This window comes from Aotus nancymaae, unplaced genomic scaffold, assembly GCF_030222135.1.
Source record: "Aotus nancymaae isolate 86718 unplaced genomic scaffold, 86718_ANA_hifiasm-v0.15.2.pri h1tg000006l, whole genome shotgun sequence".
NCBI lineage: Eukaryota > Metazoa > Chordata > Mammalia > Primates > Aotidae > Aotus > Aotus nancymaae.
This window is the reverse complement of record NW_026988417.1, coordinates 60,966,120-60,990,368: the sequence shown is the minus strand read 5'-3', so window position 1 is coordinate 60,990,368 and position 24,249 is coordinate 60,966,120.

The window sequence follows — 24,249 nt, the reverse complement described above, 5'->3', positions numbered from 1 at the left end:
CCAGCAAAGCATTTAAAATGTAACCTGGCTGCTTCTAACAGCATAAAGTCATATGTGTTCCCAAACAGATGATCTGAAATTGGAACTTATGTTTAAAAGGGAAGCATAGTATAAAGGATTGGATAATTATCAGCCTGACCATGTGGTAAAAAGGAAAAACCCATTTTCTGGGCAGAAATTCAAGCCTGCTGTAGAAGTTTTCATAATTAAGGAAAAGCCAAAGGTTAATTGCTAAGACAATGGGAAACATGTTTCCAGGGTATGTTAGAGACCTTTGCAGCAGCCCCTCTCATCACAGGCCCCAAAACCTAGGAGGGAAAATGGTTTTGTGGGCCAGGCCCAGGGCCCTGATGTTCTGTGAGGCCTCGGGATATGGTGCCTGCATCTCAGCCACACCAGCTCCAGCTATGGCTAAAAGGGACCAAGGTATAGCTATGCCCATTGCTTCAGAGGGAGCAAAGCCCAAGCCTTCATTAATTCCACGTGGTGTTGGGTCTGCAGTTGTACAGAAGACAAGAGTTGTGGTTTGGGAACTTCCACCTAGATTTCAGAGGATGTACAGAAATGCCTGGATATCCAGGAAGAAGTCTTCTGCAGGGGTGGAGGACTCATGGAGAACATCTTCTAGGGCCATGTGGAGGGGAAATGTGGAGTTGTAGGCCCCACACAGAGTCCCCTCTAGGGCACTGCCTAGTGGACTTGTGAGAAGAGGGCCACCATTCTCCAGACCCCAGAATGGTAGATCCACCAACAGCTTGTACCATGCACATGGAAAAGCTGCAGGCACTCAATGCCAGCCCTTGAAAGCAGCCACAGAGCCAGAAGGGCATAGTTACCCAAGGCCTTGGGAGCCCACCTTTTGCATTAGCATGTGCCCTGCAGAACCACAGGGGCATAGCTGCTCAAGGCCTTGGGAGCCCAATTTTTGTATCAGCATGACTTGGACATGAGACATGGAGTGAAAGATTATTTTGGAGCTTTAATATTTAATGACTGCCCTGCTGGGTTTTGGACTTGCCTGAGGCCTGTAGCCCCTTTGCTTTGGCCAATTTCTTCCTTTTAGAATAGAAGCATTTACCCAATGCCTGTACTCCCATTGTATGTTGGAAATAACTAACTTGTTTATTTTACAGGCTCATAGGTGCAAAAGTTGTGCCATGTCTCAGATGAGACTTGGACTTAAATTTTCTATTAACATAGAATGAGTTAAGACTTTGGAGTAAAATTGGGAAAGCATAATTGTGTTTTGAAATTGAGGACATGAGATTTGGAAGGGACTAGGGGAAGAATGATATGGTTTGTCTCTATGTCCCCACCCAAATCTCAGGTCAAATTGTAATCCTTATGTGTTGGGGAGGGACCTGGTGGAAGGTGATTGGATCCTGGGGACAGTTTCCCTCATGCTGATCTCTTCGTAGTGAGTGAGTTCTCATGATTTAAAAGTGTGTGGCAGTTCCCCCATTGCTTTCTCTCTTTTCTCTTCCACTATGTCAAGATGGTGCCTGCTTCCGTTTCACTTTCTGCCATTATTGTAAGTTTCCTGAGGCCTCTCAGTCATACTTTCTGTTAAGCTTTAGGTACTGTTGGTCAATTAAACCTCTTTTTTCATAAATTACCCAGTCTCAGGTAGTTTTTTATAGCAGTGTGATAATGGACTAGTACAAATTCTGACACATAGGGAAAATGAAATCAAATCACTGAACATGCAGCTGTGTAATATATATTTTTAAAGTATGATGATTTTGAATGTTGTTTAATTAATGATTTACAAGTTGCTCATTTTTAGTTGATATTCTGTAGTTTGTTGCTGTAGAATCATACACAGCATAAAATGTAGGGTATGTGTACAATTATATGGATTGGTATGTAATATACATTTGGTTCTTAGAAGATATTTACTGGCAGGAAAAATGGGGCATGATGAACAACTTATTTTGTCTGCATGGTAAATGCCATGTTTCAAGTACAGTTTTGTTACATTGACATATTGTATAGTGGTGAAATCTGGGATTTTACTGTACCCATCACTCAGATAGTGTACACTGTACTCAACAGGTAACTTTTCATCACTCATCACCCTTGACTTCCTAACTTTTGAAGTATCCCTGGTCAACTCCATTTTTCACATTCATTTGTACCTATTGTTTAGTTCCCATTTGTGAGAAAAATGTGGTATTTGACTTTCTGTTTGAATTATTTCATTTAGAATAATGGCCTTTAGTTCCATCTATGTTGCTGCAAAATGCATGATTTCTTTCATTTTAATGACTGAGTAGTATTCCATGGTATACATATATATTATATATGTATATATAATACTATATTGTATTTATCCAATCATCTCTTGATGGACACTTAGATTGATTACATGACTTTGCTATTGTAAATTGCGATGCTATAAACATATAGGAGAAGCTGGCTCTTTTGTTTAAATATAGCAATTTGCTTCCCTTTGGATAGATATATAGCAGTAGAATTGCTAGATACAATGGTAGTTCTATTTTTATCCCTTTCAGAAATCTCCATACTCTTTCCATAGAGGTTGTACTAATTTTACATTCCCACCAACAGGATAAAAGTGTTCCCTTTTCTCTTTAACATCTGTTGTTTTTACTTTTTTATAATAGCTATTCTGACTGATGTAAGATGGTGTCTCATTAGTATTTAATTTGCATTTCTTTGATTAGCAATGTTGATAACTTTTTCATATTTATTGGCTGCTTCAATATCTTCTTTTGAAAAACGACTGTTTATGTCCTTTGCCCTCTTTTTGATGGGGTTATTTTTTATCTTGAGATTTTTGGTTCCTTGTAGATTCTGGATATTAACTCTCTGATGGATGCATTGTTTGCAAATATTTTCTCCATTTCTCTACATTTTCTGTTTACTCTATTGATTAATTCTGTTGCTGTGCAGATGTTTAGTTTAATTAAGTTTCTTTTTGTCTATTTTTGGTTTGTTTTACATTTGCTGGTGATGTCTTAGCTAGACATTTTTTTGCTTATGCCAATGCCCACATACATTTTCCTAGGTTGTCTTTCAGGAGTTTTATAGATTTAGAACTTATAGTTGTCTTTAATCCTTGTTGAGTTAACTTTTGTAATGGTGAGAACTAGAAATCCAGTTTTAATCTTTTGAATGTGGCTATACAGTTTTCCCAGCACCATTTATTGAACAATATGTCCTTTCCACTATATATTTTTGTCAAGTTTATCAATGATCAGTTGGTGTAGGTAGGTAACTTTATAGTTGGGATCTCTATTGTGTTCCATTGATTTATGTGTCTTTTTTTTAATACCAATACCATGTTGTTTTGGTTACTATAGCCTTGTAATATATATTGAAGTTGGGTAATGTAATGTTTCCCACTTCCTTCCTTTTGCATAGTATTGCTTTTTCTACTCAGGATTTTATTTTTTCCTTCATTCTGTATGAACTTTAGAATTGTATTTTCTAATTCTGTGAAAAACAATGTTGGTAATTTGATAGATATTGCATTGAATCTGGAGCTTACTCTGAGTAGTGTGATCATTTTAAGAATATTGATTCTTCCAGTCAATGAACACGAGATGGTTTTCTATTTGTTTGTGCCATCTATGATTTCTTTCATCAGTATTTTGTGGTTATCCTTGTAGAGCTCTTTTTTACTCTGAAACTTTGTTAAAGCTATTTATCAAGTCTAGGAGTCTTCTGGAAATGTCCTTAGATTTTTCTAGGTACAAGATTATATCATCAGCAAACTCAGATAATTTAAGTTATCTTTTCCAATTCACAGGCATTTTATTTCTTTCTCTTATCTGATCTATCTAAGACTTACAGTACTGTGTTGAATAGGAGTAGTGAAAATGGACGTATTTGTCATGTTTCAGTTCTTCGGGGGAATGCTTTAAACTTTTCCCTGAACAATAGGATATTGGTTGTGACTTTGTCACTGCCTTTATTATTCTGAGGTGTGCCTCTTCCATGCTTAGTTTGAGGGATTTTTTTTTTCATGAACTGAGACTGGATTTTATTGAGTCCTTTCTCTGAATTTATTTTGATGATTATATAATTTTGTATTTAATTCTGTTTATGTGGTGAATCACATGTATTGATTTGCATATGTGGAATCATTCTTATATTCCCTGAGTAAAACCCACTTGACTGTGGTGTATTATCTTTTTGAGGTGTTATTGGATTCAGTTTGCTAGTATTTTGTTGAGGATTTTGGAATCTATGTTCGTTGGGAATATTGGCCTATAGTTTGTGTGTGTGTGTGTGTGTGTGTGTGTGTGTCTTTTCCTGGTTTTGGTATCAGGATGATAATGGCTTTGTAAGGAGTTAGGGAGGTTTCTCTCCTTCTCAATGTCTTTCTACTCTCGAGGTACAAAAAATCATAGATAATACAGTGGTTTCTGAATATCAAAATTCAATACTGCATGGCAAAATCTTATTCTTTGTTGTTTAATTTATCTTGCTAAAGTAAATTTTATCCTTAGGATGGTGATAATGATAAAAAGAATAATTAGCACTGCTTTGATAAATATATTTTTTAATCTAAAGATTCAAATTTATCAATTGGTACTTTGTGGTCAATATAAACACAATGTTATAAAAATACCCTATATTATCTTATAAATATTTAAGGTTGTACCTGAATTAAGTTTTGATTCCACTTAGAATCTCTTTTTGGTATGATGTTTGGTATGATTTTTAAATGTTTTCCATATAAATAACCAATTAGCCCAGTATCTTTATCATATGGTTTCCTTTTTCTACTGATTTGTAATGCTAGGCTTGACACAAATCATTTCTACATTGGAAGGTACGTTTTTGGTCTCTATTTCCTTTTGCTAGTTGGTGTGTCTAACTTTTTACACTACCATATTGTTTCCATTACCATAGCTAAAATAAGAAGGGTAGATACATTCTAACAAAAAACATATCCCAACTTTGTCCTTCTGTTCTAATATATATATATATTAGAACAGAAGGACAAATATATATATATATATCTTGTGATTACTGCTGTTATATATACATCTTATGATCAATTTATTAATTGACTTCCACAGAAGACAAAAAACATATTGAAATTTTTACTGAGAATACATTGACTACATAAATTGCTTTTGGGAGAAATTTTATCTTCATGATATTGAGACTTTCTGTTTAAGACCCTAGTGTCACTATGTATTCTTTATAGTCAGCCAGTAAAGTTTTATGAGTTGCCCCATAAAATGCTTGTGCATCATTATTTTAGATGCATCCCTTGATACTTTATATTCTATTTTGCTATTGAAAATGGTTTTTCTATGCAGATAATCATACTATCTGCAAATAATGAGAATCTTGAGTCTTGAAATTTATCTAGGTGAATTTTTGTGTGTGTGAGTATGTGACTGTCTGTAGTATTTTTGTCTTACTGCAAGACTGTACTGGTCCTTCAGTACAATATTGAGTAAGAGTGGTGATTGGGAAATTTTCTTGTTCATATAACACACATTTTTATCATGCTTACTATAAATTATGAAGTGTTCTAATCCTTACAGTTTTAGCTAATTTTATTGTCATAAATTCCTTGAGTTGGGCATTATTGTTATGTTGATATTTAATAGATGAGGAAAATGAAGCAGAAACTTTACCAAATGGTCTCAAGGTCACTTCATTAATAAATGGAAGGATTAAGATTCAGGACATCTGACCTGTAAGTCCACTATGTAGCAATGCTTCCACTTGTGCTTTATCCTAAAGGGAAATTTTTGGTATTATACCTGCTATAATTTTATTTTGTTGTTTCGAGACAGGATCTTGCTATGTCATCCAGGCTGGACTGCAGTGGTGCAATCATAGATCACTGTAACCTTGAACTCCTGGGCTCAAGCAATCCTCTCACATTAGCCTCCTGAGTAAACTAAGACTACAGATGTGTGCCACAACACCAAACTATTTTTTTTTTTAATAGAGACAGTGTCTTGCCACGTTATCCAGGCTGCCCTTGAAATTCTGACATCAATTATTCCTCCCACCTTGGCCTCCCAAAACACTGGGATTACAGGCATTAGCCACCATGCCCCACCATGCTGTAAATTTTTATAGATATAATTTATTAAGACAGAGTTATCCTCTATAAATTTAAGGTGTTTTTTTCTCTGCATATTGAAACTTATCAAGTGCCTTTCCTGCATATATAGAGATAATGACATACTTTTAAAAATATGTGAGTTACATTAATAAATTTTCTAATATTTAACCATTCAGGTATTCCTGAAATAAATGTTATATGGTTATAATCATTTTAAAAGATTGTTGAATTAAGTTTGCTAATAATTTTATACAATTTAAAAAATATCTGTTCATTCATGAGATTAGTCTCTAATTTTCTGTTTTTATACTCATATGAGATTATGCTAATTTTTATGCATAAAATATAATTGAGAGTATTTTCATTTTTACTATTCCTTAGAAAATTGCCACATAAAAATTCAAACTTATTTGTTTTTTAAGTATTTGATACTTTTTTTATAGAGCCACCTTGAACTACTGTTTTCTCTGCAGATTTTGAAAACTGATTTAATCAGTTTAATAATTTTATGACTATTGAAGTTTTCTATTTTTATGTCTATTTGAGAAATTGTATTTTTCTAGATATTATGTAATTCTTTTAATTTTTTAAATAGCTTAAAGTTGTTAGCATATTTCCTTATTTCCTACTTATTTTCCTCAACATATGGAGCTATTTTTTTCTTTACATCTTAACTTATTTGTGTTTTCCTCATTTTTAAATTTTTCTTAGAGTTTCGACTGTTTAGTTTCTTCAGGGAACCAACTGTTAACTTTTTGAGGTTTTAACTTTATCTTTATTATATAATTATTGATTTTATAATTAGATTGATTTGTGATTAAATATTATATCTTTTCTTTTATGTCTTTTCTAATTCATCATACTTCATCCTCTAGATTTGGATGCATTTTAAGCCTTTTGTTTTTATTGAATTTATGTCTAGAAATTCCCTTCTCCCACTTTAGAAACATTCACACATTTCAATATGTGTATTTTATTTTTATTTCTATTGTTAAATTCTTATTATAATTGCTTTTTATATTGATGTTTAGTATAGAATTATGTTTTTTAATTAAACATGTATTTTATATTATGTTGTTTGAAGATATTTGGAATAAATATTTTCCCAGTCTATCAAAGCCAAGAATAAGACCAATACCTTTCTTTACTTTCTCCTTTGCATATCCCAAGTGTATGCAGCAGTTTCTAATTAGGCTTCTCACCCTGGGAAGGTCCTGTGTTCTCTCTTGTTCTCAAATCCTGTGTAGCTATCCCAGAAGATATTCCGTTACTTCACAATTTGGCTCAAGCCTTTAGGATGAAAGCTTGCTTTTGTGCCTTCCTATTTCTCTGGAGTGTTTTTTTTTTTTTTTTTTCTACTCATTTCATTCTCTGCAGATTTTTTTGTGTTGTTCTACATTAGGAGTGTATATTATTTTAAAATGTTCTGCAATTGTGCTGGTTATTGAGTTTGCCATATTGCTAAAAGATGACTCTAAACAAAATTAGATTTATTAATATGTTATCACTATTTATAATAAACATAAAACATACCTTAAATCTTTTTATTAGAAATATGTCTAGGGTAAGAAATTGTACATCATCTCATGGTACACAGGTCCAGTAAAACCTGCTAATTTTCCTTAAATTTAGTGGGTTCTTTAAAAAACCAACTTTAGATTGTTGGGAAAAAAATATGCCCTCAATTTGATAACTACATTTATGCAGAATGGACATCTATTCTGGATGACCTCCTTGCTAACAATGGAATTTCATTTGTTTTTATAGAAATCTAATAGATTATCTTTAACAATCGAGTATATTTACTATTTTAGTTAACAGTATGTCCATATTAGATCAAAAACAAATAGATGTATTTATTTTTGCAAAAAGAAACAGAGATGTACCAAAAATAATGAAATGGGTTATCTCTGGGGGACAGAGAAAGGAATAGGTGGAAGAGACAGAGCTGAGGAAGCTTGACTTTTCTAAGCATAACTTTTTATATGGTTTTGGCTTAACAAGAAACTTTTAACTTTGGAATTACACATTCGGACCAGATGTGGTGGCTCATGCCTGTGATCCTAGCACCTTGGGAGGCCAAGGTGGTCAGATCACTTGAACTCAGGAGTTCGAGACCAGCCTAGGCAACATGGCAAAAACCCATCTCTACAAAAAATACAAAGATTAGCCAGGCATAGTGTTGTGTGCCCGTGGTCTCGGCTATGTGGAGGACTGAGGTGAGAGGATCCCTTAAGACAGGGAGGTTGGCTGCAATGAGCAGAGATCGCACTACTACACTCCAGCCTGGGAAACAGTGTGACACCCTGTCTCAAAACAAACAACAAAAATGTGACTTGCAAAATAAAGCATTGGAGTCACTTCTGTCTTAATATTATATATATATATATGGTCAACCTATATAGTTCATATTCATTTACTTTAAAAATTTTTGTTTTGGTTTCAGGGCCTATGAGAGTTCTTTGTTCTGCCTCAAACAACATAAAATTTCATTTCCAAACAGGATTTTTCCTTGGCTGTCCCAAATCTTTGGAAAAATTTTATAACTGACCTAGTTCTAATGCATATTCCTATCTGAGACTGGTGTAAAAAATTTTTACATCGTGTAGACTTCTTTGAGTTGAAAATGTTCTCTGTGATATGAAGGGTACCTATTGCCTTTTAGTTTGTTTTTTAGTAAAAAGCATCTAATGAAACGGAACTATAAGGATAATTTAGTTTATGAATTGTATTTTCTTTAATAGCATCTTCAGTTTATTTTTAAATATATGTATCAGAGTAAGTATAATTTAATGGCATTTTTAAAACTGTGCTTCAATATCCTGATCTGTGGGTTGTTAAAAGGTGTTATGTAACATAGTTCTTCATGATAAAGTAATTTTGGGAACTACTGGATTAAACAAAATTAAACAGGTCATGTTACTACAAGACTTCACTTACACTTTAATATTTTAATACACATTCTAAAATTTTAAGAAAGAACACATTTGACCTTATTTGATCAAAGACACTTACTTTTACCTTAGCGTAACATACTTATATCTCAAAGTAACAAAACATTATCTGGTTTCTAGTTTATTAGTAAGTTTCCCAACTTGTAGGTTGAAGTGGAGGAGAGGGGTAGAAATATAAAAACAATTACAGATCGCAAAAGCAATAAGTATAAATAGTTTTTAAAAACATTTAATCAAATACAGATAAAAAGAATATAAATAAGAGTCATAATCAAAATAATTTTCATAGTGAGTCCTATTATTGCAAACTAATATTAAGGATTGCGATGTCTGGATTGATCGAAGAGAAATGTGAAGTGCTGGATTTCTATGAGCCTGAGACACTGACCAGGAGCAACTACATTGTAACAATAAGATAGCCAAAGAAAGACACTGAGTGTGAATATGAAAGATGTTTTGAATAGGGTAGCAGATATTTTTTAATGGGGGAAGGTGGCTCCTTAGGGCCTAAAAATAAAGTGACTGTGTAACTGTCTAATTGATAGTGCAAACAAGGGTATTTATGAACATGAAAGGAGAGCTATTAATAACTATGTCAGTCATTTTGATAAAAGCTGTTGTAACAGGCATGAGGTGATATCTTATGTGTTTTTGTTTTTGTTTGAGATGGAGTTTCATTCTGTCACCCAGGCTGTAGTGCAGTGGTGCTATCTCAGCTCACTGCAACCTCCGCCTCCTGGGTTAAAGCGATTCTCTTTCCTCAGCCTCCTAAGTAGCTGGGACTACAAGTGCCCACCAACCATGCCTGGCTAATGTTTTTGTAGTTTTAGTAGAGATGGGGTTTCACCACGTTGGCCAGGCTGGTCTTGAAAGCCTGATGACTGCCATATGATTCAGCTAGTGGGTATGTATCCACATAAATAAAATTGGTGTATTGATAACGTATCTGTACTCCCACATTCATTGCAGTAGTATGCACAGTAGCCAAAAAGTGGAAACAACCTAAATGTTAATCACCAAGTAGATTGAACAAACATGGCATATATAAGTGGCAGAATCTTATTCAGCCTTAAAAAAGAAGGAAATTATGTTATTTGTGATAACATAGATGAATCTGGAGAACATTATGATAAATAAAATAAGCCAGACACAAAAAGAAAAATACTGCATGATCTGACTGACTTACATGTGGAATCTGAAAAAGTTAAACTCAGAAGAACAGTGTAGAATGGTAGTTATCAGAGGCTTGGAAAGAGAGTGGAGATGGGGAGATGTCAAAGATACAAAATTTAGTTTTACAGAGAAATAAGTTCAAGAGATTTATTGTATATTATAATGTTTATACTTAATAACAATATATTATATATTTAAATTACTAAGACAGCAGATAAAAAACAATTATGTCAAGGTAACAGGCAAAAATGAAACTCATCTTGCAAACTTGGGGATTTCCTTGGAAATAGGTTTCAAAAGGAAACTTTAGAAGAAAATCAGAATATAACAATGTTGTAAATTTTAATTGATTTTATTGTTGTTGGAAAATTCAGAGAAAACATGGCTTCAGTAAGAGCTCTGTTTAGCGTATCAAGATTTCAGAGGTAACTATAAGGTTGGAAAGTGTTCAGAATGTGTCACCCCAAAGTATGATGTTCTGGCATATTAACTATTGGAAAAATTAAAGGTGTAAGAAGAACATTCTGATTCCCCTTTTCTTCTTAAAAGAAAGGGATGAAGTTCCCATGTGAGAGCTTTCCCTCTCCATACAAGGAGAAAAGAAGCATACTTACCAAGGACAGTGAGTTGAGACCAAGATAATTCTGTATAAAGAAACATTGTTAAAACATTGATTAAAAAAAGGATCATTTTTATCATCCTTTAGCCACCCAGTATATTTTAGTTTCCACAATTGCCTTCCTTGGTTCAATTTAGTATAAAAGCATTTCAGTTTGTCCAGATTTGAGGGTATTTATTTTCCACTGGAAGCACCAGGTAGATGTAAGAATCCGTGTACTTTTCACTGATTTGTCTATTTTATGCCAAATTAATTCTCAGATTCATCTGGAGAACAGAAGAGAGTAGAAGTAAAACTTTCTCCCCCTAAAACTCCTCAGAATTATCAGATTTAGGTTTTTGATTGAAGAAAAAAAAAATGAAGGTGACCTTGGGAATGGCAATAATTGTTTAAATAAAAAGCACAATGCATGAGAGAAATAATTGATAGCTGGACTTCATTAGAATTGCAACTTCACAGACTGGAAGAAAATATTTATAAAAGACACATCTAAAAAGGGTCTGTTTCCCAAAACATACAATTATTAAAACTCAAGAATAGAAAAGGAACAACTCAACAAAGAGACCAAAAACCCTACCAGACAAAAAATGTACAGACAGGAAAAAGGCATAGATATACACATCCTATATCATCAGGAAAATGCAAATTAAAACAATGAGATGTCACTATACACCTATTAGAGTGACCAAAATCCAGAACACTGACACCACCAAATATTGGTGAGAATGTGGAGCAACGGTACCTTTCATTCATTGCTGGTGGGAATGCAAAGTGGTATAGCCACTTTGGCAGCGAGTTTGGTGATTATTTTGCAAAAGTAAATACACTCTTTCTATATGATACAGTAGCCAAGCTCCTTTGTTTTTAGCCAAAAGAGTGAAAAAATTATATCCTCACAAATACATGCACATAGATGTTTGTAGCAGCTGTATTCATAATGACTAAAACTTGGAAGTACCAAGATGTTATTCAGTAGGTATATAAATACACTATGCTAAATCCAGACAATGGGATGTTATTCAGCACTAAATGCTGAAAATTTTCAGCACTTTTGTGGCTACTAAGCCATTATGTGAAGGAAATATAAATGCATCCACCACTAAGTAAAATAAGCCAATCTTGAAAGGCTACATCATATATTATTCCAACTACATGCCATTCTGGGAAAGGCAAAACTATGGAGACAGTGAAAAGATCTGTGGTTGCCGGGGATTAGGAGAGAGGAATGAAAAGACAAATCATATAGGATTTTTAGGGTAGTGAGAATACTGTATATATTACTGTGATTATGGCTATATGCCTGTATACATTTGTCCAAACCCATAGAATGTACAACATCGAGTGCACCCTAATGCAAATCATGGACTTGAGTGACTATGTTTTATCAATGTAGGTTCATCAATTATAACAAATGTACCACTCTGATAGGGGATAATGATAATGGGAGACACTATACATGTATGGGGGTGGGGGGACATGGGAACTCTCTGAGCTTTATTCTAAATTCTGCTGTGAACTTCTAACTGTCCTTAAATAGTCTTTAAGCATGATCACAACAAAAATCATGTAAGTGTAAACATAAAAGCAAAACCAAATCACATACATACGTATATAGGCATACTCCATTAGCCCACTATATGTGTGCCCTATTGGAAAAGGGGAAGTTGTGAAATAAGGATAGAAACTGGGTGATTTACTAACTATATTCACATTATTTCCATTCCAATCTCCTCCAGTATCTGATAGAAATTTGCTTACTTATGTCATTTACACAAGAAATACATTTGCATATACTTTAATTTCATAGCCGTATATTTATCTATAATTATCTTATTTTGTTTTATACTTCCATTATATGGCCTGTGGATTTATGATTTGGGACTTTTTCTGATATTTATCAAGACTCTTCCACAGACTTTGTATGAGCTACACAATTTATTCCTCTAATTCAATCTGTAAAAAATACAATAAAGTGTAAGGGGAGGCGTGTGAGGCAGAGAGGCAGATAGCATGAATGATGTCTCATTTTTCTGACAAGGAATATAACAAGGATGGAAAAGTGATACACCGTGAATTCATTGTGGTGACAAAGATTGTAATGAGAATTGGTATGAACATAACCAACTGCATTCTCATTACACACTGCGGATTGTAATCTTCTCATCCTCCTCAGAGGCTGCACCCATCCTCCACTGACTGATGAGTCTTCTACGTAGTTCTACTTTAATTTGTTCTAAAAATATTTTTGATATAAATGGGCCATTAGGAAAAGCAAGTAATAAAAAATTGAAAATTGATTCTTGAGTTCTAATTCCAGTGACTGGTCAAGAAGAGATTTTGTTTGCTACTATAAAATTATATTAGTTGGCAGGTTAATAAATGGCAGTGTTTCAATCAAAATCTATCTTTTTACCCTGCCAAATAAAGTCTGATGATTGTCGTGTTTGCAGCACAAGAAGTAGATAGGAGGTTGGATAAGATAAACAAGTTTATGAAAAACAGGAGTCCCAGACATTTTTTAAAAAGTATATCATGATATTCTATTCTAATAACAGTATGTTAAATTATGTGATAATAACCTAAAATATTGAAATTATAAAATTTTGACAAATGATAACTTTAAGTTATTGACCTATATGATAATATATGCCATAAGCTAACTGTAGAATAAAATAGAAACATAGTCAAGTTATTTTCTACCAAAAGATGTGGCATAGAGCGTGTTACTCAGTTCTAAAAAATGTTGAAATATACTCTTGACTTAAAATATAAAACAATAATGATGACAATAGCTTCCTTAACTAATAACATATTAGAAAATATACCAAACATATTTTAGAATAAAATACTATAAGCATTACCAGGGTAGAAGCAAAGATTTTATATGTTATCCAGCACTGTCCTAATGGTCCAACTCTTGAGATAAATCAAGGAAAATATAGGAAGTGATGCTAGAAATGCAATCACAGATATAGATGTATTTCAAGGCAACTTATTTTTGACACAGGAAATCAGAATAAACTGGAATAGTACTAATGTTTCAGAGATTTGTTCACTTATAGATAGTGATACATATTTCCTAAATTTTTAGTAATAACTAATTAAAATATATAGTTATTCACAATGTCAACAAAACTATAAGACATATAAAAGAATAACAAATTATATAAAATATTATAGAGTGTCACTGGGGAATACAAATCTTGAATGAAATTAATGTATCGTATTTTCCAGCCAAAAAACTTGATTAATAGTTCTATAGAATACTAGAAACACTTGACAAATCATTTCTATACTTCACATGGTAGAACAAACTATGGAAAGCAGCTAATAAAATTCTAGATACCACCTGTTTTACTAGATATTAATTTGTACTTGGAATCTACAGTGACTTAAAGGAGATATTATTTAGTATAGAAATAGACTGATCTCAAATAAACAGACTGATAAACAAATTAGATCTGAATATAAATTGTGCATATATGAATTTTTTTACATAAAAAACTTAAGACAGTTTAATAATTGATAACACACATAGAAAATAAATTTATAATAAACAATTATAAAATAATCATTTCTGATAACATATCAACATGAAACTATATAGTTTTTGTAGAATATATTTAGAAGATAAAACAACTTTGATAGTTTTGTTGGTGTTCAGGGATTCAGGGGAGCCCTCAGCTTCTCTAAGAGGATGTTTCTCCAGGTTCTTGGTCTATCACTCTCTCAAGAATGAGAGAGGAGACCATGGCACAGTGTGCTCATGAAATAAATACCAGACTCCAAAAGTGTTGCAGAAAAGTGATTTATTTAGGCAGAGAGAGATCAAGGAGAAGGAGAGAGAAAGAAACAGCTAGCTCTCACACTGAATGAGAGAAAGAAAAGCCACTCTCACACTGAGTGTGAAGGGTTCCCAGAGGGAGAAAACCAGAGAAGGAAAACTCCCCTCATACTGAGTGAGAGAATTCAGAAAGATGGAATCCAGGAGAGGAAAGACATACACTGGATGGAAGGGGACCACAGAGGGGAAATCCAGGAGGGGAAAAAGAGCTCCCACTATGTGGGAGGGGATTCCAGAGAGCTGGAAATCTGGTGTGGGTGAAGGAGCAGGGGAAGTGTTTGATGTGTCATAAAACTTGTGTTTCAGAGCTGTAGAAATATAACTAGTTCTTAAATAAATTGCCTTAATGCAATTTGGTGTCCATATGAAAAATGTCATAAAATATTCATATCTTTTATTAATCTTAATATATTTCAGATGTGTGTTCAGTCTAAATATAAGGTTTAAAATTATGAGCAAACTAGAATAAAATATAAAATAAATATATTTTATAATAATAAGTTAGGGTATTAAAGCTGAATCTTTTGTATGTCAAAAGACACTATTAATAAGAGGACAAACATTGGAAAATGCAAAATGATACCACATTCGCCACAAAACAATTTGGCAGAAGCTTCTACATATTTAAAGCTCTATAATATATATTTAACTGGATGGGAGATATTAAAAAGAAATGGCAAATATGTAAACAATTATTCCATTTTTATGAAATATATAGTAGCATGCGCAATTGATATGTACAAAGTAGATAATGTATTATATATATTTTTAGCTTTAGGAGCAAGGATTTTATAATTTTTACAAAACTACAATGAAGAAAACTCTAAGAATTATTACCCATTCTCTTGGATCTCATCATGCCACTTCCCAGCTAAAATTTTGATTTTTTGCTTTACCTACAAGATCTCAAATCTCTTGCTATAACTTGCAAAACCTTTCACCTTTGGACCATATTACTGCCAATTACCTTATGCCCCTTCAACATGTGTCTATTCTGTTGAATAAACTCACCATGGAAGTTAATGTTTCATGACTCTGCTGCTGTTATTCCCTCTGCCTGGATTTATCTTACTTTCTGCCTTACACGCAAACACCTTTAGCATTCAAAATCATTTCAAATATCATCAAGACTCTCAAACAGAATTAACAGACCATCAGGCAAATCATATAGCATATCATATGTGCTTTCATCTGTAAAATGGAGTATTATATAAGATAATACCCATAAATACATATAATAGTTTCTAACATACAGTAGCCACACAATGAATGTAACTTATCAGTAGCTCTCCTTCTTTGTGCTTCTGTAATACTTATTATTTCATAGTTGCAATTGTATTTAATTATTCTCTATCTTCTATTGTATCATAAGCAAACTTTGGGACTTATACAAAGCCTTTTACATTATGTGCCCTCAAAAAAATGTTTATGCTTTATATAAAGTATATAAGACATACATGTTTATACTTTATATAAAGTATATATACTTTTTAATATAAGTATATATATTTTATATACTTTATAAAATTGAATTGAATTGAATGAACATATTGAATTGAAAGAAAGTTGACTGAGTAAACAGAACATTATAGGTAACATGAGTTTTTATATTAACAAAACATTGGTGAAAAATCTATTAATAGTAAAAAATAAAATTATATTCTATGTATTAATGTTTTATGATAGTAGGACAAGTTACAGAAAGGTATTCTTCCTTGGGAAGAGAAAGTTCTTGATGATTTATCATTTAACTACATTAGTGAAGAACTTAATGTTTTTAACATGGACCAATCTCCATGTGGTGATATCCTTTCCAGGCGTGCATAACCATCAGGTTCCTAGTCTTTCATCAAACAATGTCAACCCTATTCCTTGTTGACATGACAATAGAAGAATATGGCCCTGTATTTGACAATCAATATGAAAATGCCTACTCAAGAGGTATTTTTTCCTAACAAAAATTCTCAAATTTACTTATGTGTACTAAATTATACTTGCTATGCTTAGAATGTGTCCCCTTTAAAATACAAGTGTTGCCAATGTGACAGTATTATTAAGCAGTGGGGCCTTTATGAGTTATTAGACCATCAGAGCTCCTCCCTTGTGAATGGGATTAAAATCCTTATGGTAGTGGCTTCATGCAGTGCTAGGCTATTATGCCTTTTTGTCTTCCAACATATGAGACCACAGTGTTCCCCCTCTTCAGAGGATGCAGCACTCACCTGAACCTGCTGGCACCTTGATGTTGGACTTCTCACTCTACAGAACTGTGAGAAAATAAATCTGTTCTTTATAAAGTACCTGATCTTAGGTAGTTTGTTATAACAGCACAAAATGGACTAAGATGCTTGTATACCACACTTATGTACAATAAAAGCTAATAAACAATGAGTTATATCAAATTGGTAAATAGTTCTTTAATACCCTATAATATATCTATTCTTGGATTGAATTTTAAAATCGTATGTCTGTAAAACAAAACCAAAATCTTTTGTCCTTGGGATCTTTTACTTCTCTGCCTTCCCCCCCATAATTCAATTGCTTTTAATAAATTGTGTTTTGGCATAATGCATCATCCTGCACTGAGATGTGAAAAAAGAAGCTGCCCTGTGTTTCTCCTTACTGTACTCACTGTGAGTATTTTTTTGAGGATATTCATAACACTCATGTTCATTACTTTTAGGTTTTCTGAGAATACAAGGAAGTTATTTCTTAGGACCCAGGGCATGGGAATCGCCATGCCTCACCTGAGTAGCTAGTGCATCTATAATTTTATGTATAGTTTAAATCAATAAACTATATATCTTTTATATCAATTAATAAGAGGAGAAATGTTTTTGATCCTTTTGAAGGATTATGAAGAATACATTTTGTCCGTAATTACATATTATGATATAAAATATTTTATTTATTTACTTATTTTAATATAGGGTCTCACTCCAGGCTGGAGAGCAGTGCAGTGCTTCATGGCTCACCACAGCCTTCACTTCTCAGATTGAGATGATCCTCCCCGCCACAGCCTCCCAAGTAGCTGGGACTATAGGTGTATGCCACCATGTCTGGCTAACTTTCCTATTATTTTGTAGAGACAGTGTTTTGCCATAGTGCCCAGTCTGGTCTCGAACTCTTGGCCTCAAACAATCCTCTTACCTCAGCCTCCCAAGGTGCTGAGATTTTAGGCATGAACTTGGTTTATATTTTAAAACATTTGCTGTAACTGCTTTACTTGAGGAAATTTTCTTGTTATAGCTGTGAACCCCGAAAATATGAGACAGATCTCAGTTAATTTAGAGAGTTTATTTTGCCAGGGTTGAGGACACTCCCCCATGACACAGCCTCAGGATGTACTGATGACATGCGGCACAGTTTAGTTTTAGGGAGAAATGAGACATCAATCAGTATATGTAAGAAATACATCGGTTGGCTTTGTAAAGGTGGGACAACTTGAAGCAAATGCAAGAAGACTTGAAGCTGGCTTCCTGGTTTACAGATAGGTGAGTGGATTGGTGGCATTCTTTGGAGTTTCTGATCAGTTTTTTCAGAGGAGGCAATCAGATGTGCATCTATCTCAGTGAGCAGAGGGGTAACTGAATAGAATGAGAGGCAGATTGGCCCTAAGCAGTTCCCAGCTTGACTTTTCCCTTTAGCTTGGTGATTTGGGGGCCCCAGGAATTATTTTACCTTCACACATCTATCTGATTAATTTGAGAATTAAATTCTTTTTGCAGGTCTAACATAATATTTCTATCTAAGCATACATATCAGCAGCATTCATTAAATTTTGGTAAGAATGGATTCTTTTGTTAAAGTAACAGACTTGGACTTTTAAGGAAATCCAGTGCTTATACCATGTCAAAAAGGAAAATCAACAAAAAATTTAATCTAGTATGTGAGATGGAATCTTATGTTTCTAATAAAAGTTCTTTCATCATTTGCTTTCCCTCAAAAGTGACTTTAATATCATAGCCAAACGTGCATTATAAAGTGGAATACTGACAAAATCTTGTCATAAATACTATTGTATATTACAATTTTTATATGCGATACCTATATTTTTACACCCACCCTCTAATAGTGAGATTCTTATTGGATGGGTTCGCTTTTTATACTTTATATCTCCTGTAACATATTGTGCAGCACCATATGGAATATTTAATTAATATTTGGGTTGAAAATTCTAATCAAAGCTTTTAATATCTCAAGTTCGCACCATAGTCACAGCTAATTGAATGAGAGGCGACAATTGACAAGGGGATTCCTTTGCCCCCTGGAGAGTCCTGAGTTTTGACTAAGACAATTACTAAGACTAAGATACTCTTTCTGGAAATTTCTAAGTAGGACATGAAACTAATTCCATGTGGTAACTGAACTTTTAACAAGAAGACATAGGTATTAAGAATATTTAGGGGAAATTTTCGGTAAATTTTAACTCAATTGGAAAAGGAAAATAGGAAAATAGAAAGAAACTAAAAAAAATTATCAGCATACAAATGAGAATAATAAAAGGCAAGTTTATCCTGATTTCCTATGATGCTTCATTCCTTTTTCTTATTCTTCCTGAGCTTTCTAGTGAATTCCCTATTTCCTCAATCTATTATGATGGGATTTTTGCTTATTGTAAGGCTACTAAAATGTAAGTAAAGTGAAACAACTCAGGAAATACAGGTGAGAATTCTTCAGGCCAGATCTCTTTAGATTTACTTACATTCTCACTCAACTAATAAAAAGATAAAATGAGAACATATGGGTAAGAATTGAGTAAAACAGGTTAACTCTGGTTTTGACTTTTGTTTAAAAAGTCAATTAGATTGAAAACATCATTATTGTTTATTTTGTGTGGCATGATGTCCTGAAAACATAAGAAAACAGAAATAAAATGAATTTGCTTTTATTCCAACTTGAATAAGCATTGAGTTGATATAACAAAGCAATTATTAAAGTAACGCTAAATTAAGTAACATGTATTCCATGAATTTTGAAAACAAATTCTTTGGTGAAGTTTGATCTACCCTATCAGAAGGAGAAGCTGGACTTTCAAAACTTTCATAAAGACTTAAGTATCAATAATTAAATCATGAAGAAATATTTCTAATTGAAGAGTCTCCTTATCAGTTCTGCTTAGGGCTAGATTCAGGATTTTTTAACTTCAGACTTCTTAAGCAGTAGCTGTGCTTCCATTTCTTGTTTTCTTTTGAACAAAAGCATTAAGCTCTGTATTCCTGTGAGATAAGCAGTTGATGGACTAAATGGATGCAGTGACTCCATCCATACCAGTGGGAGACATGGTAGAAAATTGATTTTATTTATTGGCAAAAGCAAAGTTGCTTTCACAATAATGGCAGACAGATATTTCCCAGAAATACTCTTTGCTGCTGACCTCCTCACCACTGGCTGGCATGTTGATTGCTCACTGATCAAGGATACAAGTGATTGCTTCAGCTCACTTGCTGAAGTCTTGGGTTTAGTATTAAACTAATTTGACCTAGTGAATATTTTTATTTAAAGAACAAACATTCCTAATTTTGAAGCTGCATTTAAATGAGGATAAATGATTATTGGTTTATTCATTCAAAAACTGAAGAAACATGTCAAAAGGCTGTAGTCTGTTACCTCTGTGCAGTCACATCATCACTGGGCTTGCACAGCTAATTAGTATCCTAATTTACTTTATTGCAGAGAGTGAAATAGCCCAGAGGAGTCTTTCATAAAAAAATCTGACAATAAATTTCCCCAAAGACCTCTCATTTATAAAGTAGACATATATAACATGGGGAAACATCCTTGTATTGTCATTTAGGATGTATAGTTTTTAATGATCTGCTTGTAAATTGTACTGTGGGCAGTAGATTCAAACTATAAAACAATATTTTAAAAGTGTCTTCCAGAAAAAAAATTATATCAATACAATATATCATGAACAGAAATATATGTTATACATTTGAGAGAGTTTTTTTTAATAACCTGGACTTATAACATTATTCCTCTGGATATATTTCAGTTATTCATAATGTGTAAGACTACAAACAGAATGTTTCATGATAAAATCAGTAATTCGTTCCTCTATTCTATAAATTTAAAATTATTAGTGTGAATGATAAATATGCACAGAGTACTATACACAAAAGAAAAAAATTGAAAACTCATAATTTGATGTCTAATATGTACATGTATCAAGAAAGATATTTAATATTTTGTTAGAAATACAGATCTGCTCTTGCATTTCTAATATTAATTAGTGAAGAGTTTAATTAACCAGAGAGGTAAAAATGAAAATTGAAATTTCTTGTGAAATAAAGTATAATTTATATATATCAGTGGACATTGTTAACTTTTAAGTCATCAGCAGTTCTCTACAGCAAGTGATCAGATGTCACAGAACTGCCAATATAAGAGATGCATTTTTTATGAAAACTCTGCAAATGATATTCTTTTTTGTATTGTTTTGTGCATTTTATTTATTTTTAATTTTTTAAAAATTATTTAGTTCTGAGGTACATGTGCAGATCGTGCAGGTTTGTTACATAGATATACATGTGCCATGGTGGTTCGCTGCATCCATCCCCCCGTCATCTACATTAGGTATTTCACCTGATGTTAGCTCTCCCCAATCCCCCCAACCTCCTGCTATCCCTTCCCTAGCCCCCTGACCCACTCGACAGGCCCCGGTGTGTGACATTCCCCTCCCTGTGTCCCTGTGTTCTCATTGTTCAACACCCACTTATGAGTGAGAACATGTGGTGTTTGGTTTTCTGTTCTTGTGTCAGTTTGCTGAGAATGATGTTTTCCAGCTTCATCCATGCCCCTGCAAAGGACATGAACTCATCCTTTTTCATGGTTGCATAGTATTCCATAGTATATATGTGCCACATTTTCTTTATCCAGTTTATCACTGATGGGCATTTGGGTTGGTTCCAAGTCTTTGCTACTGTAAACAGTGCTGCAATAAACATATGTGTGCATGTGTCTCTATAATAGAACAATTTATAATCCTTTGGGTATATACGCAGTAATTGGATTGCTGGGTGAAATGATATTTCTAGTTCTATATCCTTGAAAAATCAAGACACTGTCTTCCACAATGGTTGAATTAATTTACACTCCCACCAACAGTGTAAAAGTGTTCCTATTTCTCCACACCATCTCCAGCATCTGTTGTCTTCTGATTTTTTAATGATCACCATTCTAACTGGCATGAGATTGTATCTCAATGTGATTTTGATTTGCATTTCTCTGATGACCAGTGATGAGCTTTTTTTCATATGTTTGTTGGCTGTATACATGTCTTCTGTTGAAAAGTGTCTGTTTATAAACTTTGCCCACTGTTTAAGTGGGTTTTTTTTGTGTGTGTGTGTAAATTTGTTTTAGTTCTTTGTAGATTCTGGTTATTAGTCCTTTGTCAGATGAGTAGATCGCAAAATTTTTTTCCCATTCTGTTGGTTGCTGATTCACTCTATTGATAGTTTCTTTTGCTGTGCAGAAGCTCTTAAGTTTAACTAGATCCAATTTGTCTATTTTGGCTTTTGTTGTCATTACTTTGGGTGTTTTAGTCATGAAGTCCTTGCTCGTGCCTATGTTCTGAATGGTATTGTCTAGATTTTCTTCTCTACTCTTTTTGTTGTTAGGCCTCATGTTTAAATCTTTAATCCATCTGGAGTTAATTTTTGTATAAGGTATAAGGAAAGGATCCAGTTTTAGCTTTCTGCACATGGCTAGCCAGTTTTCCCAACATCATTTATTAAATAGGGAATCCTTTCCTCATTGCTTGTTTTTGTCAAGTTTGTCAAAAATCAGATGGTTGTAGATGTGTGGTGTTACTTCTGAGGTCTCTGTTCTGTTTCATTGGTCTATATCTCTGTTTTGGTACTAGTACCATGCTGTTTTGATTACTGTAGCTTTGTAGTATATTTTGAAGTCTGGTAGCATGATGCCTCAAGCTTTTTTTTTTTTTTAAATGCTTAGTATTATCTTGGCTATGGGGGCTTTCTTTTGGTTCCATATGAAGTTAATCACAAGCATTCCTATATATCAATAACAGACAAACAGAGCCAAATCATTAGTGAACTCCCATTCACAATTGCTGCAAAGAGAACAAGATACATAAATATACAACTAACAAGGGATGTGAAGGACCTCTTCAAGGAGAACAACAAACCACTGCTCAAGGAAATAAGAGAGGACACAAACAGATGGAAAAACATTCCATGCTCATGGTTAGGAAGAATCAATATCGTGAAAATGGCCATATTGCTCAAAGTAATTTATAGATTCAATGCTATCTCAATCAAGCTACCATTGACTTTCTTCACATAATTGCAAATGATAAATCTTTAGCCTCATTGATCCAAAATTGTTAATGATAAAAGTGTTCTGGGTATCTGGGAGTTAACCTGTTTGTTGAGGTATTCAAGGGATCAAGAATGGAGGTTCTTTATTTTCCCAGTGAGTTTTATACCCTGAAAGGACATCCAGTGGCTGAATGGATAAACCAGAATAAACTGTACATTACTTTTAAGAAATTTACTTCACTTATAAAGACCCACATAGATTGAAAGTGAAGGGGTGGGAATGGATAGTCCATTCAACTAGAAACCAAAATCCAAAAAAGGGCAGGGAGTAGATATACGCATATGAGATAAAATGTACTACAAATTAAAGACTGTAAAAAAAATACAAGGAGGGCCATTATATAATGATAAATAGATCAGTTCTATAGGAGGAGATAACTGGGTTTGACTGATTGTTCTAAGGCATTTCAGAAGGCTATTTGTTTAGAATATGAGTCAATGACTATCAATTAATAGAAGTTTAGTTTAGTTTTTTTTTTTTTTTTTTTTTTTTTAAGGCTAGAGCAACACCATTCAGGTATTTTTTGTGTCTTAAAATTTGTATTTATTATAGGTATATGGATAAAAATTAAAGACTTTAAGCAGGTGTGCATAATATGATTTTCTTTATAAAATCATCTCCCTGATTATAAGAGCAGGACAAGAATGAAAAGATGTCAATGAATTTACCCAGGTATCTAGGTATAATAACGATGGCTTAGACTAGGGGTTTGGGGGTAATGGTGAAAGTAGGTAAATTAGAGATATCATTTAATGGTAGAATTGACAGGACTTGACAAATCGTAGGGTATGTGAGAAATGGAGGAATCAAGAATGCCTTCTAGGAGCAAAACAAAAGTCCATTAGCTATAATTTTACTGTATAATGTTGGTAGAATTAAATGTACAAACAGCAATTTGGTTATCTTGTAAAATTGAATAGGCATTATAAATATTCTGATAAATGCCAAAATTTTGCTGATACCAGTGGAACATCCACTTTGATATATAGGTTGTTGCTTTAGAAGTTGAAAGAGAATACTATTCTATTGAAAAGATTCAGGAGAGTCTTCTCTTCATCCCTAAATATATCTATAATAATTTATGCTGGAAAACTTTTAGGTTTTACTGGCTTCAGACTCTTTTTTTTTGTTCAATGATTCTATCACATTCTAATCCTCAGAACTTTGTAGAATTTTATATTGTTGCTGAGGAAACTATGGTAGAAAGCATACCTGTAACAGACTTGGTGGGCGCTTCAAATTAGCAGTG